A 14,264-nucleotide genomic window follows, 5' to 3' on the forward strand; every position below is an offset into this window, starting at 1 on the left:
CAAGGTGGTGGAACAGGGAAAGTAGTCACATCCCAGACTGAATGCCTTGCTTGCTCCCCACTCGGAGCTGCTGAAGCTGAGGGGCTGGAGGTGGGGCGCAGAGCGGGGTGTGCACTAGGAGACCCAGGAGGCAGATGTGCCCTCCTCCCCTGCCCAAATACAGCCCACTCACTTCTGTGGACCACTGCGGAGGACCCTTCTGAAATGCCAACGTTTTCTGAAAGGGTTAGGGGTCTCTGCCCCCAAGTGGTCAGGCAGGTAACCGGAAGCAGAGCTGCTGAGGATGGGCCAGGGAAGCGCAGGCTCTGCCTAAAAACCCCAACCACTCCATGTGGGCCTGCCGGTATTTCAAGAGAAGCCAAAAGTCAGATTTCCTCAGAAGGCATCCATTTTTAAAATATTGGCCACTATTTCAATTTTTTACAGTACCCAGTGGGTCAAATGTCCAGTACCCATTTGCCATCTCTGGCTCATGCCCTTAGATGTTCCCATTGGCCAAGGCCCCAGTGAGACCAGCACAGCATTTCCAGCAGTTCAGAGTCCACAGTGTCCCTGCGCATTCCCCGTCATCTGAGCCTCGGGGATCATGGTCCCCTTTTTACAGCTGTAGAAACTGAGGCTCAGAGGGACAGAGTCCTGGGGGAGGCCAGGCCCTGACCCCAGCCCAGGCCTCCTTGCGCTGACCCCTCTCTGTAGCCCAAGGAACACAGACAGGCCCCTCTAGGGGAAGGGGCCTGAACTCCAGCCTGACAGAACTGGCTGGAGCCCAGATGAGGACCCCAGGCTGCTCTCAGGAGCCTGGGGCAAAGGAGGCACAGATTTGATCTGCCCCTCCACTCTCAGTGGGCCCTTTTGATTGAGGTGCAGGAGCAGGGCCCCTGGGCCCAGAAGAGGTAAAACTGGGTGGCGAGAGGGAAAGAATAGGGGATTAGATTGGATTTTCTCCATTTGGAGGCAATGTTAGCTCCACTGTGCACTGCTCTCATCATTATTTTTTATCCAGAAGTTGATACATTGGCTGGAGTGGGGACTAGGTGGGGATCAGGTTCAGGGGCCCGGACCCCCAGGGAGCTAGCCAGGCTTTTCAAGGAGAGACCACAGCAGGGGGTGGGATGGTAGGGAGAGGAGGTAAGAAAATCCACAAATCTGAGACAAGGAGGCACTGATGTCCTTTCTCAGCTTTTTACACACATGCACACATGTGCCCAAGACTTATTCATGGAACCAACACATGCACACATGTGTGTATATGGGCAGAGAGACATGCAAACATTCTCACACATGCCCCCAAAGCCTTTGCTTACACTGTGCTCCCCACCTAGGATACTCTTCCCTTGTCTCTGAGTCCTCTTGTTTCATTTCTTGGGCCGCCTCCATTCCTAGTGTCTGGAGCCAGAGAGGGGTGTTTGGATTAGGCCTGGGGGTACTGGGCCCTGGGTGTGTGTAAGAGAGAAAGGAAGGGGGTCCTAGGGCAGGCGGAGCTCAGGGATGAGGACCATGCCAGGACTGGCAGTGGGGCTGGGAGGTGTCCCACCGCTGCCAGAAGGGAAGTGCAGAGGCTGCCGGCAGGGCACTGAGAAGGGTCTGCTGTTTGCAGAAAGGGACACCGAAGGTGGACCTGAAAATCTTCCTTCCGCCCCCGCCCCCCGGTGGAAGTCTTCCAGGATCACCCCGGGTCGGGTGCTCTCTCCTCCCTTCTAGCTCCGAGAACCGTGATGGTATGCTGAACCTACTGGATACTGCGCTCAAGAAATCTTAAATCTATCTCCCCGGAGCAGCTAACCTCCTGGAACAGCTCCAGACCTAGGACTGTACTTTTAAAACCCAAGCCCTTTGGCTACGGGGAGGCAGCCTTCAGCACCTAGCAACGGAGAAACCAGGCCGAGTGTGATTGGTCAGTTCCAGCTCAAAGGCGGGACGTCGTGAACCGATTGGGTGGCGATGCTTATAAAAGGGAGATGCCAGTGATCGCGAAGAAGCAAGTTCATGGAGGTCTGCTGTCCTGAGAGCCAGAGAACCAGAGAACCAGCCAGAAGGAGGAAGGACAGTCTGCAGTTCAGAATTCCCGCTCCTGCCAGGGCAGGTCAGAGAGCAGCACTCCAGGTGGAGGTAGGTGTCCAGTTTCAGATCCTAACGTTGGTGTTCCAGGAAGATGGTCTCAATTCTTAGTCTGCTCATGAAGGCAGCACTATTGGCAATAAACAGGTGTCTGGCACCCAAACGGTTACGCCTGAATTAACCAGAACAGCCCCAAAAGCATTCCCCGGGGACTTCCCTGGCAGTCCAGTGGCCCAATACAGGGGACAGGAGTTCAATCCCTGGTCAGGGAACTAGACCCTGCATGCTTCAACTAAGAGCCCACGTGCCCCTTCCTCAGGTTTTCCTAGCAGTTGCAGAGCCTTGCGATTGCTACCCTGAAGAGTTCTCATGTCTCAGCTGCACACCTCCAGGAGCCTTACTCATGTTGTTTTCCACTAATTGCATCCCCCCAGAGCCCAACTCCACAGACTGTAACGTGAATGGTGCCCCCTGGAGCTGGGTGCCCCCTGGTGGCACTGGGTGCTCAGTGCAGCCCAGCTGATGGTGGGCTCCAGAGGGAGGCTTTAGTCTCAGCTGAGCAGTCTCCCTCCTGGCGGTCATGGGTAGGGGCTGAATAAAGACTGCCAGCTTAGGTGCCTGTACAAGACAGCCCAGACCCTGCCAGCCCCAAACCTCTCTTCCCAGCCTTTCCCCCTCAGCAGTCACCAGCCATCTGGCTGGACAGGCCCATGGATGGCATGTCTGCAGCACCCTGGTAGCAGCCAGGCAGTTCATAACTACAAGATGCCCATTTACTTCAGGGCAATATTTACATTTTCCAAAACCAGGCAAAGGGGTTTGTAATGTAACAATAAGGGGAGCATAGAGGCTGTTCCATATACTAGTGACACCATTTTAGGAGTACCCTCTGTGGGTCAGACACCATGTAGCATTTCTGATTCTCACAAAAATCTTGAGAAAGAAATATAAATCATTCCCATTTCACATATGAGGAAACTGAGGCTCCAAGAGGCTCAGGAACTTGCCAGGCCACACTGCGTCATAGCAGAACAGGATTGGAGGGTGTCCTGCCTGACACCAGGGCTTTCCACATGCCTTCTTCTAGCCCAGCCCCCAGTAACTTTCTGTCCTCAAGGGCTATAAAGGCAGCAGTAACTTAGGTCAGAAGTAGCTTTGGCCAGTCCAGTGTGATGAGAGGGCTTCCCTGTAAGGGTCCCCTTCCTGAGGCTATGGGCATCCTTTCCTGCAGCAGACAGGAGCTGCCTTTGTGCCACATGCTTATGTGACCGCCTATACCTGTGACTGTATGTACATGTGCTACATGAAACAGTCATGTGCTCTGGTCCCTAACAGGCTGGCCTCAAGTCTCACTCATTCACACAGTAGCATGGCCCCTGGGGAGTCACGTCCCAGCTCTGCCACTTACACCCTGTGTGACCTTGTGCTGTGCTTAGTCACTCAGTCATGTCCGACTCTTTGCAACCCCATGGACTGTAGCCCACCAGGCTCCTCTGTCCATAGGGATTCTCCAAGCAAGAATACTGGAGTGGGTTGCCATGCCCTCCTCCAGGGGATCTTCCCAACCCATGGATCAAACCTAGGTCTCCTGCATTGCAGGTGGATTCTTTACCATCTTAGCCACCAGGAAAGCCCAAGAACACTGGAGTGGGTAGCCTATCCCTTCTTCAGGGGATCTTCCCAACCCAGGAATCAAACCAGGGTCTCCTGCATTGCAGGCAGATTCTTTATCAGCTGAGCTACCAGGGAAGCCCCCTGTGTGATCTTAGTGGGCTACTTAACCTCTCTGTGCCCCTGAGTCTCCATCTGTACAGTGGGGATAATAATAGCACCTTCTTCAGAGGTAAAAGAGTCTAATGCAGTGCCTGGTGCATGGTGGATGCCATAAGGGTGTTAGCTAGTCTATTTTTCAGCAAAGGTTTACTGAGTGCTTACTATGTACCTGGGAGTCTGATAGGTGCTAGGACCACCCCCAGCTGCCTGCTCAACCCCTGTACCTGGGTGTCCACCATGTTCAGACCAGGTCTGCCCTCTTTCTGGGTGCCCATCTAAGAACTTAGCACCCCCAGCTATCCAGTCACCCAAACCAGTAACCTGGAAGCCCCCTTGTCACCTTGCTCTCCATCATCCCCTCATTCAACTAAGTTCTATCAACTCTATCTCCTAAATCACCATGAATCCATCCACTTCTCTGCAACCCACCAGACTCCCCCTCCCCCAGTAACAGTAATAGGTGCTACTGGCACCTCACCCAGATCCCTTCCACCAGTGTATCCCTGCCATCCTCACCCCCACCCCCCACCCTCTGAGCACTGCTGTGAGTTCTGGCTGTCAACAGCTCACAGCTGTCCTTCTCTAGAGCATTGCCCTCAGCCAAGGGAGACCGACCTTATCGGGAAATGCTTGAAGGTTTACAACCCACAGCCAATGGCTGACAGATCCAGGAACAAAAGCCCACCCCCCTGCCCCCAGCCCCTTTGCCTCCTGACAACTCTGATGCTATTCAAGCTCCAGGGCTCCCCTGGGATCAGGCAGAGAGCAGACTTCAACTGACCCCTCATCCTTGCCTAGCTTCCTCCCCGTCCTGTCCCACTCTCTTGGCATCACTTGAAAGCACTCGTTTAATAAACCTCTAGCCCTCGGACCTCCTTTTCCTGCTCTGCTTTTCAGGAACCCTGTCTAAGAGACCCTCTCCCTTGCTAGGTTAGTCACAGTGACATGTTCTGGCCCTGGAGGAAAACTTGAAGGACAGGTGGGGCTCTGGCTGGGGCAGGGGACAGTGGGGTCCTAAGAAGGGAAAGCAGATAAGCTCTGGCCCTCCCCACCCATCCTGAATCGGCTGGCCTGAAGGAGTGGCCAGCACCCACCTGGCCTCCGAGAGGCTGTGATTAACTTTTGTGCCAGAAGGAGAATGGGGACCTGGGGCTTTCCCTCCTCCTTTTTGTCTTTTTACTTCTCTTTTGCTTTCTTCAAAAGCTGAGCCCAAGTTAATCAGATAAATTCTCGCCAGTCGCACCAACCATTTTTCTAAGAGTCAATCTCCCCAGAGTGACTCATAATTACTCCAGACTGAGACATTAAAGCAAAAGGGGAAAGAAGAGGGGGAGAAAAAGATGTTTTTAATTAAAAAATTAATTTTTCCAACAGACCCATGGATGGCTGCCTGGCTGTGGTGCTTCACTGCCTCCGAGACAATCCTCTTCCATCCGTCTTTTCCTCATTAAATCTCAAGGAAGGGGAGGGGGGCCTGGAGAGGGCAGCCCCTCCCCGAACAAAGCTTTCTCTCCCTCCAGCAGAAGCATCCAACCCTCTGCCGTCCTGAAAAGTAAGTGGTTAGACTGCAGGAATCTAGGTGAGAACTGCAGACGCGGGGTGCAAGCTTGGAGTCAGACTCGGGCCCCATTCACTCCCTTAGGACGTGTACAATGTGGCAGCGCTCCCTGGCACCTCCCTCTTCAAGTAAGGTCCTTAGACCAGCAGCATTGACATCACCTGTTAGAAACCAGAATCTTAGATCACCTGAATCCAAATCTGTGTTTTAGTAAGATCTCTGGTGACTCATGTGCACACTGCATTTTAAGAAACACTGTCCAAGTGGCTCTGAGCCTCAGTCAGCTCCTCTGGAAAATGGGGAGAATAAGGACCTCCGCCTTGCAGTTTAGTTTGCAAGGATTATGGAGGCGTAGAAGAAAACAGTTCAGCAAACCGTAAAGCGGGAACCTCAGAAAACATTCACTACATAAAACCTTGAGCCTTTTTGTCGTTAGGTGTCAAAGCTCACATCTGGCAGCCTTTCAGAAACTTGATTTGGTGAGCCAGAGGCCTTCCCACTCACTCGGGTACTTCATTCCCCGTATCTGGGGCCCAACCAGGAGTTTCTTAAAGCAACGAAAGAGTTTGTAATCAGGGAACTCTTGACCAGAGGAAATAAAGTCACTCACTGTCTGAAGCATCATCTAGGTGCCTTCCCTGCTCACAGCAAGCCGGGAGCTACTGGGGGTGAGTAGGCTGGGGTGAGGGCAGCTCAAATCCCAATGTCACCAGGATGCAAGCACCCACTCTAGACAGACATCAATAGCCAGAGCCTCTGACTTTTATTAATTAAATTTTACTGGAGTATAGATTATGCTTCCCTGGTGGCTCAGTAATAAAGAATCCTCCTGCAATGCAGGAGCTGCAGAAGTGGTTTTGACCCCTGGGTTGGGAAGATCCCCTGGAGGAGGACATGGCACCCCACTCCAGTATTCTTGCCTGGAGAATCCCATGGGCAAAGGAGCCTGGCAGGCTGCAGTCCCATGGGTTGCAAGGAGGTGGACATGCCTGAAATGACTATCCACGCATGCGCTGGAGTATAGTTGCTTTACTATGTTATGGTGGTTCCTACTGTACAACAAAGTGAATCAGTTACACATATATGTGTGTGTGTGTGTATACATATATTATATATATATATCCTCTTTTTCAGATTTCCTTCCGATTTAGGTCGCCACAGAGCAGCCAGTGGAGTTCCCTGTGCTACACGGTAGGTTCTCATTAGTTATCCATTTTATATGTAGTATCAATAGTGTCAATATATTGATTTTTACATTCTCATTCCCTTCTGGGGTCTTTCCTGAAGACATAATCTAAAGTGTGGACAAAACCTTGGGTCATCAGATTACCTCTTAATTAAGAGTGACTGGAAATAACACTGAAGGAAAGACTGAGTAAATGGTAGTAAGCACCTTTGAAATATTAAAGAACTACTAATGACAAGAAGACGTGTTTATAATGTAATGTAGGATATAGAACAGCTATAAACATACCTGTGTTTTAAAAAATTGTTCATATGTTTGTGTGTCTGCAGGTGTGTGTGTCTAGGCTTCTGGCCAGACAATGCTGTAGTTCTGGTTTCCAGGGCCTCTGTAAATCCAAGTCCCCTAAGCCAGGGGATCCTGTGAGCAAGGCTCTGCGCCAGTAGAAGAGGACTGAGGGAGGAAGAGAAAATAATAGAGGAGAAGCACTGGGGCCACAGCAGACAGAGCCAGAGTTCAAGGCTCATCTCCAGCACCTGCAGAGTACTGCGAGACCCAGAGAAGGAAATTAGAGAATGAGGCAGGCATGGACCACACTGCAGGGGTGTGAGGGAAGGCTGAAGCTCCACGATGGAGCTCACTCTAAGCCATGGGATGCAGGGCAGAGCATCTCCAGGCCTGGATCCTGGAGCTGGGGCCAAACCTGCAGCAGCAAGCCTGGAACTGACACTATGTCACAATATTCAAAGGTCTTTGTTGGCTACATTTAGGGAGAAAGGCGCTAGAGTTATATTAACAGTGGACCTTCAGTCAGGATGCTTCTCTAAACTTGGGCTCTGTGGGCCTACCACTAACTCCCTCCACTTTTATGCAAAACTTTAACAGTGACAGAGTAAACTTAAAAATAAAAAAAATAATAAAGAATGTACAACCCAGCGAAGCCAGAGGAAGCTGACCCAGCAAAGCCGCATGCTGGTTTAGGGACGGAATTCGCAATACCTACAAGATCACCAAGGGATAGAGCCTTAAGCAGGATATAAAAGAAGGGTAAAACCAACATTTTAGACAATAAGAAAAAAATAAGACCTTGTTTTGCACTCAGGACTTCAGGGGATTAAAGGAGCAACTACAAAACCAACAGTTGCCGGGAAAAATACAGAGAAAAACTGCCCCCTCAGGATGTGCTTATACAGCAAAATTTCAAAATGCATAAAGAACATTGATGTTAAAGCAAAATCAACAGTTAGAAGATGAACTTATTGCAGAGAAAATAACTAATAGAATAATCTTTAAAAGGCTTAACATTGTTACCAAACTGAACTTGGGGCAACTGGCCTGTTGCACAGTAAAGCCGATCTACTGATCCCAGGTTGTGGTGAAGGAAAACTTGACATTTATTGCAGGGGCCAAGCAAGGAGGTTGGGCAGCTTGTGCTCAAAAGACCTGAACTCCTGCATGGCTTTCAGGGAAGGGTTTTTTAAGACAGTGCAAGGGAGAGTCACAGGTGTGTGATCAGCTCATACACAATTCTCTAATTGCTTGATGGTGAGGTGACAGGGTGATGTTTCTGGAATCTCAGTCATCATCCTTCTGGTTTCAATGGACCTGGGGTCTACATGCTGGTGGTCAGCGTGCAATTAACTTCTTCCACCTGGGGGGTTTTATTTGCAAAATAAATTAAAGATATGGCTGAGAATATTCATCTATAGCCCTGGGGAGGAACGAAAGGCACTTGACTTTGTCTTGTGGCTTAACTATTATTACTTTTGTCTTGCTTGACTGCTTTCCTTTGCTTCTGCATTTTCTCACTTTTCTGATTAAATTTTTTCTTTGAAACTCCATGAAGACATAGGACGTGCATGTGTGGTAAGTAGCTTCAGTCGTGTCCAACTCTTCACGACCCTGTGGACTGTAGCCCTCCAGGCTCCTCTGTCCATGGGATTTTCCAGGCAAGAATACTGGAATGTGTTGTCATTTCCTCCTCCAGGGGATCTTCCTGACCTAAGGATCGAACCAGCATCTCATGAGTCTCCTGCATTGGCAGATGGTTCTTTACCACCAGCGCCATCTGGGAAGTGCTTGAAGACCTAGGAGCCTAAAGCTTTACTACAAACAGGAGGCAGGGGACATGATGAGGGAGGGGGTTTGTCCCCAAGAAGGCCAACACACAGGGTTCTGCTCAGTTTCAACAAAAGCCTGTTTATAAACCTTTAAAAAATGGAAGAAAAGACAGCATCTGCCAAAAGGAACAAAAATAAGCATAAATATAACAAGAGTAGATAGATGTAAAAATAACCCATTGAAAATCTTAGAAGTGAAATGATATACTCATTGGGGGAAAACCCTCCAAACTTGGATAAATTCTAAACTACACATGGCCAAAGAGAAACTTAGTGAATTGGAAACTAGTGCTAAGGAATTTAAGTAGAACACAGCATAGAAAGGTAAAGATATAAACAGTCCATTAAGAAAAATGGAAAGTAAATTGAGTTGCTGTTGTTCAGTTGCTAAGTCATGTCCCACTCGTTGTAACCCCATGGACGGCAGCATGCCATTTGTTGGGAGGATCCAACAAATGCCTAATAGGAGAATAGAATCAAGGGATGGAAGAGAAGTAATAGTCAGAAATATAAAAGCAGATTATTTACTAGAATCAAAGGAAAAGATAAGTTCTCAGGGTGGAAGTGAACATGGAATGTCTGGCATCATAAATACAGCTGAATCACAGCTAGACACACGGTAGTGCAGCTGCAGAACATCAAAGATAAGGATTAAAATGTAGAGGCTTCCAGAGAGCAAAGACCTTTCGCCTATCAAAGTACTGACAACAAGACATACAGACCTCTCATCAGTAAGAGGCCAGAAATCCCTGGAGCAAATGCTTCAAAGTACTGAGTATAAAAAAAAATGGAGGTTAAAATTCCATGTGCAGCTAAATAATCACTCGAGATTAAAACAAAATAAAACCTTTGTCAGACTTACAAAGAGTAGAAAATTTATACCCAAGGACCTCCACTGAAAGAAGTTCTAAAGGATGTACTTCAGCAAAATGATAAGTGGACCTAATGGAAAAGGTAGGCTGTACAAACATAAGAATGAGTCCAGAAATTAGTATACATATATGTATATATGCACATACACATGTGCATATACATATATATTAGGGTTTCCTGTGTATAAGCATGCATACATACATACATATACACTAACTGAAATGTTGACCATAAAGGCTTCCCCAGTGGCTCAGCAATAAAGAATCCACCTGCAATGCAGGAGACACAGGTTTGATCCCTGGGTTGGGAAGATCCCCTGAAGAAGGAAATGGCAACCCACTCCAATATTCTTGCCTGGAGAAACCCATAGACAGAGGAGCCTGGCAAGTTACAGTCCATGCTTCTGCTGCTGCTGCTGCTGCTACGTTGCTTCGGTCATGTCTGACTGTGTGCAACCCCATAGACGCAGCCCACCAGGCTCCCCCATCCCTGGGGGATCGCAAAAAGAGTCGGACGTGACTGAGCAACTAAACAACAAAATTTGACCATAAAATGATAATAATAATAATAGCTACAGTTATCTTTTTTAAAAAAAGACGTAATATTTTAGACAATGAAATTGAGTACTTGTCCAGAGGATAATAAAGATACTGAATAACCCATGAACTTTGTTTTAAAAAAATAAGTAAATATGTATATTGAAAATGTAAGAGTGCCACTAAAGATTATAAATACAATTTATAGGTTGTGATATGCAACTAAAGCAATATTTAGAAGTAAATGTATAATCTTAAATGAATTCATTAAAACATGGAAAAATTTTAAACACCTTAAGTTCTTAAATTCCAAAACAGAGGTAAAAAAAAAAAAAAAGTAAAAGGAAGAAAACAATAAAGAAAAGATTTTTTAAAATTATTTTAATAGGAAACAAAAGCAACAGAGAGATACAACAGTCAAATTATTTCATCACATCTGCTCTGCAGAGTTACATCTTTACATGCTATAAAAACTTTCTAAATTTGTTTTTAAAAGTTATCACTTAGCTGGCTTAAAACTCAACATTCAAAAAACTAAGATCATGGCATCCAGTCCCATCACTTCATGGTGAACAGATGGGGGAAAAGTGGGAACAGTGACAGATTTTATTTTCCTGGGCTCCAAAATCACTGCAGACAATGACTGCAGCCACGAAATTAAAAAAACACTTAGTCCTTGGAAGAAAAGCTATGAAAAACCTAGACAATATATTAAAAAACAGAGACATCACTTTGACAACAAAGGTCTGTATAGTCAAAGCTTTTTTTCCCAGTAGTCATGTATGGATGTGAGAATTGGCCCACAAAGAAGTCTAAGCACCAAAGAATTGATGCCTTCAAATTGTGGTCCTGGAGAAGACTCTTGAGAGTCCCTTGGACTGCAAGGAAATCAAACCAGGCAATCCTAAAGGAAATCAACCCTGAATATTCATTGGAAAAACTGATGCTGAAGCTGAAGCTCCAATACTTTGGCCACCTGATGTGAAGTGCCTCATTGGAAAAGGCCCTGATGCTGGGAAAGATAGAGGGCAACAGGAGAAGGGGGCAAAAGAGGATGAGATGGTTGGATGACATCACTGACTCAGTGGACATGAGTTTGAGCAAACTCCAGGAGATGGTGAAGGACAGAGAAGCCTGGCATGTTGCAGTCTATGGGGTGGCAAAGAGTTTGACATGACTTAGCGACCGAACAACAACATACAATTTGTTTGGGTAATCCCATTATAGCTGATCTTTTTCTTTTCGGGTGGTTTGATGATGGACTTTAAATGCAGGCCTGAATGTTTTGACCAGGAAATGGGGGTAGAAATCTTTGCCAGATGCTTTCAGGTTTCCTACCTCATTTGCATCCTCTGAACACCCAGTGAAGTGGGGAGGGCGGGGCTGTCACTGAGGGTCAGAGAGGCAGAGACTGTGGATGGTGTTGAGTGGCACAGCCAGAAACAGAACCCACATCCCCACCCCACTCCCACAACCCCAGTTTTTCCTGTCTCCCCAAGTCACCTCCTAGTTGCAGGGGGACTATGAAGTATCTTTCCTTGAAGCCTCCTCCCTGAGGCTGATTCAGACCAATCTTGTGCCTATAACCTCATTCAAGATGCCAGAGGTGGGACTTCCCTGGTGGTCCAGTGATTAAGAATCTGCCTTCCAATGCAAGGGATGTGGGTTTGAGCCCTGGTCGGGGAACTAAAGTCTCACATGCCAGGGGACAACTAAGCCTGATCTCCGCATTTAAAGAGATGCCCTAGTGCTACAAGGAAGACCTATCACAGCCAAAACATAAAACAGATTAAAATTTTTTTTAATATTTTTTTAAATAGCAAAAGAAAAAAAAAACAGATGCCAGAGATGAGAGAAAGCCAATGTCCCTGGGGAACACTGCCAAGCAGTCCAGGCTCCCCTCACTCTCCCTTGGGGAGAACAACAGATCTTAGAACAGGAGGCTATGCATCTACAGAGCAGTCTCTAGCACTGGTGTTTGAGGTTCACCTTTGCAGGCAGACAGTGAGGAGGGGCTGCCTAACAAGACCAGAGTCAGCGTTTTCCAGATGGGGAGAAAAAAAGCTCTTGTGAAGAAAATTATCGTTCTTTGGATCTGCTTAAGATGGGGCCCAGCCGTTCTTTAGTTAATCTCTCCACATACTTAGAAAGAAAGTTAAATCACTGACGACTTCTCAGTAGAATGACTTGGCCCAATATTGTGGTTATAAAACTCTAGACTGGTAAATTTCCTCGTCTGTGAAATGTCCTTCCCCAGAGAGCTTCCGGAGCACAGCAGACATGCAGCAATGTGAGAGTGGGCACAGTTAGATCCAGCCTGAGATGGGGGCCAGAGGTGGGCTCTGGGTTCCCTGCCCAGCCTGCTCAGGGAGCCCTCTCCCTGGGTGGGCTGCTCCGTGTTTATTGCATCAGGATTGGCATCTGGTTCTCCCACAAGCTCTGACCTAATGGGCTGGACTCTAAGACAACCTTGGGGCGAGTCACCAGCCACTGGCCTGGCGCTAGTACCATGTTTCCCGGGAGGAGAAAAAAGGATGTCCTCATTGCCCGGGGTCCCTGTGGAGTGAAGGAAAGACAGAAATTAGCATGCCCACCCAATTCCGTCACACTGTCACGCTCTTGAAAGAAAATACTCTGTAATTTGCTTTGAAATCTTAAAGAAAGAAAAATACTAAGTCACAGAGTATTCAAGGCTGAAAGGAACCTCAGACAACAACTGGCCCAACCCCCTGACTGTTCGGAGAAGGAAACTGAGGCCCAGGGTCACACGATGAGGATTCGGGGGACCTGAGTCCGCAGCCCCCCAGGGTTGGCCTCCGTGGCCTGCTGCTCTCACACCAGGGCCCTTGCAGCAAGGGGGGCCAAATCTCCACCGCCCGGAGGGGAAGCCTGAGGAGCAAGAGAGAGAGGAAGCAAAAGGGGAGGACAGAACACAGGGTGGCAGGAAGCAGAGAGAATTTGCTCAGCCTAACCGTACTTGATCAATCGCCAGCGGGGGCGTGCGGAGCGGCTGCTGGAACCACAGCTCCCCGGAGCCCCATCACTCAGCGATATGGTAATAAAGTGGCCGGGGCTGGAAAAATGCTATGAGACTCCAGAGAGCTCAGTCTCATCCCGCCGGATTATAACCCTGTTATCGACACCCCTGAGGCTTGTTCTGTCTCCTTCAGCACCAGCTCTGGAGATGAAAGCTCCAGCGGGATGCAGTCTGACCCAAGCATCCAGGGCTGGGAGCAAAAGGAGGTAGGTGGCAGGAAAGACTGACTCCTCCAGGGCCACACCTGCCATCGATGTCCCTTCTTCCTGAATCCCAACTCCTGTGTCCACTGAGGCCTCTGCAGGGCACTGGGCTGTGTGCCGTGGGGGACTGAGGGAGGAGAAACTGGGGTCAGGCTTGAGGGTCCTAGAGTGCTGGAAGCATAGTCATCACCTGCCCAAAGGTTAGCAGATAACAGAGATTGTGCGGTTCAGCTGTTGATACTCTGAAGACAGACAGGGCCCTGGGGGTTTCAGAGCGGAAGACAAGCTTCCTGAGGGAGTTGCAGCTACATCAGGCTGCAAGGGTCATAATTCTACTACTGAACGAACTATCGCCACAGGTGCCTGCAGACCACCACCCTCCTCCCCATCCTCCCACACACGGGTCTGAGAGCATCCTGAACACCAGGCACTCACTGTCATCCTACATAACCCTCCCCAGCATGTCAATACTTCCAGGAGAAAGTCAAAATCTCACTGTGTCATAATAATATTCAGCCATGAACAGAAATGAAATTCTGATATGTGCTACAGCATGGGCGAATCTTGAAATCATTATGCCAAGTGAAAGAAGCCAGACACAAAAGGACAAATATTGTATGATTCTGCTTGTAAGCGGTACCTAGCATAGGCAAATTTGTAGAGACAGAAAGTAGAACTGTGGTTGTCAGGGGCTGGAGGTGGGGGAGAGGGGAGGGGAATTATTGCTCCGTGGGGACAGAGTTTCTGTTTGGGAAGATGAATTTCTTGAAATGGATGTGGTGATGGTTGTACAACATTGCGAATGTACCTAATGCCAATAAATTGTACACTTAAAATGGTGAAATGGCAAACTTCACGTTATACATTTTACTACAACTTTTTAAAAATTCTTACCCCTGAAACTAATGTTATCTGTCAATTAT

At 48.1% G+C, this 14,264-nt stretch overlaps 1 long non-coding RNA gene across 1 annotated transcript; it reads left to right on the top strand.

The window, feature by feature from the left end:
- Window positions 1-1,939: 1,939 nt before the first annotated feature.
- Window positions 1,940-8,514, top strand: LOC113879667. Its single transcript, XR_003507416.1, has 4 exons — window positions 1,940-2,109; window positions 5,206-5,383; window positions 6,524-6,580; window positions 6,905-8,514. It is a non-coding gene; the product is annotated as an uncharacterized LOC113879667 (long non-coding RNA).
- The last annotated feature ends 5,750 nt before the right edge of the window (window positions 8,515-14,264 follow it).

The sequence above is a fragment of the Bos indicus x Bos taurus genome, chromosome 21 (genome assembly GCF_003369695.1).
Source record: "Bos indicus x Bos taurus breed Angus x Brahman F1 hybrid chromosome 21, Bos_hybrid_MaternalHap_v2.0, whole genome shotgun sequence".
Classification (NCBI taxonomy): Eukaryota; Metazoa; Chordata; class Mammalia; order Artiodactyla; family Bovidae; genus Bos; species Bos indicus x Bos taurus.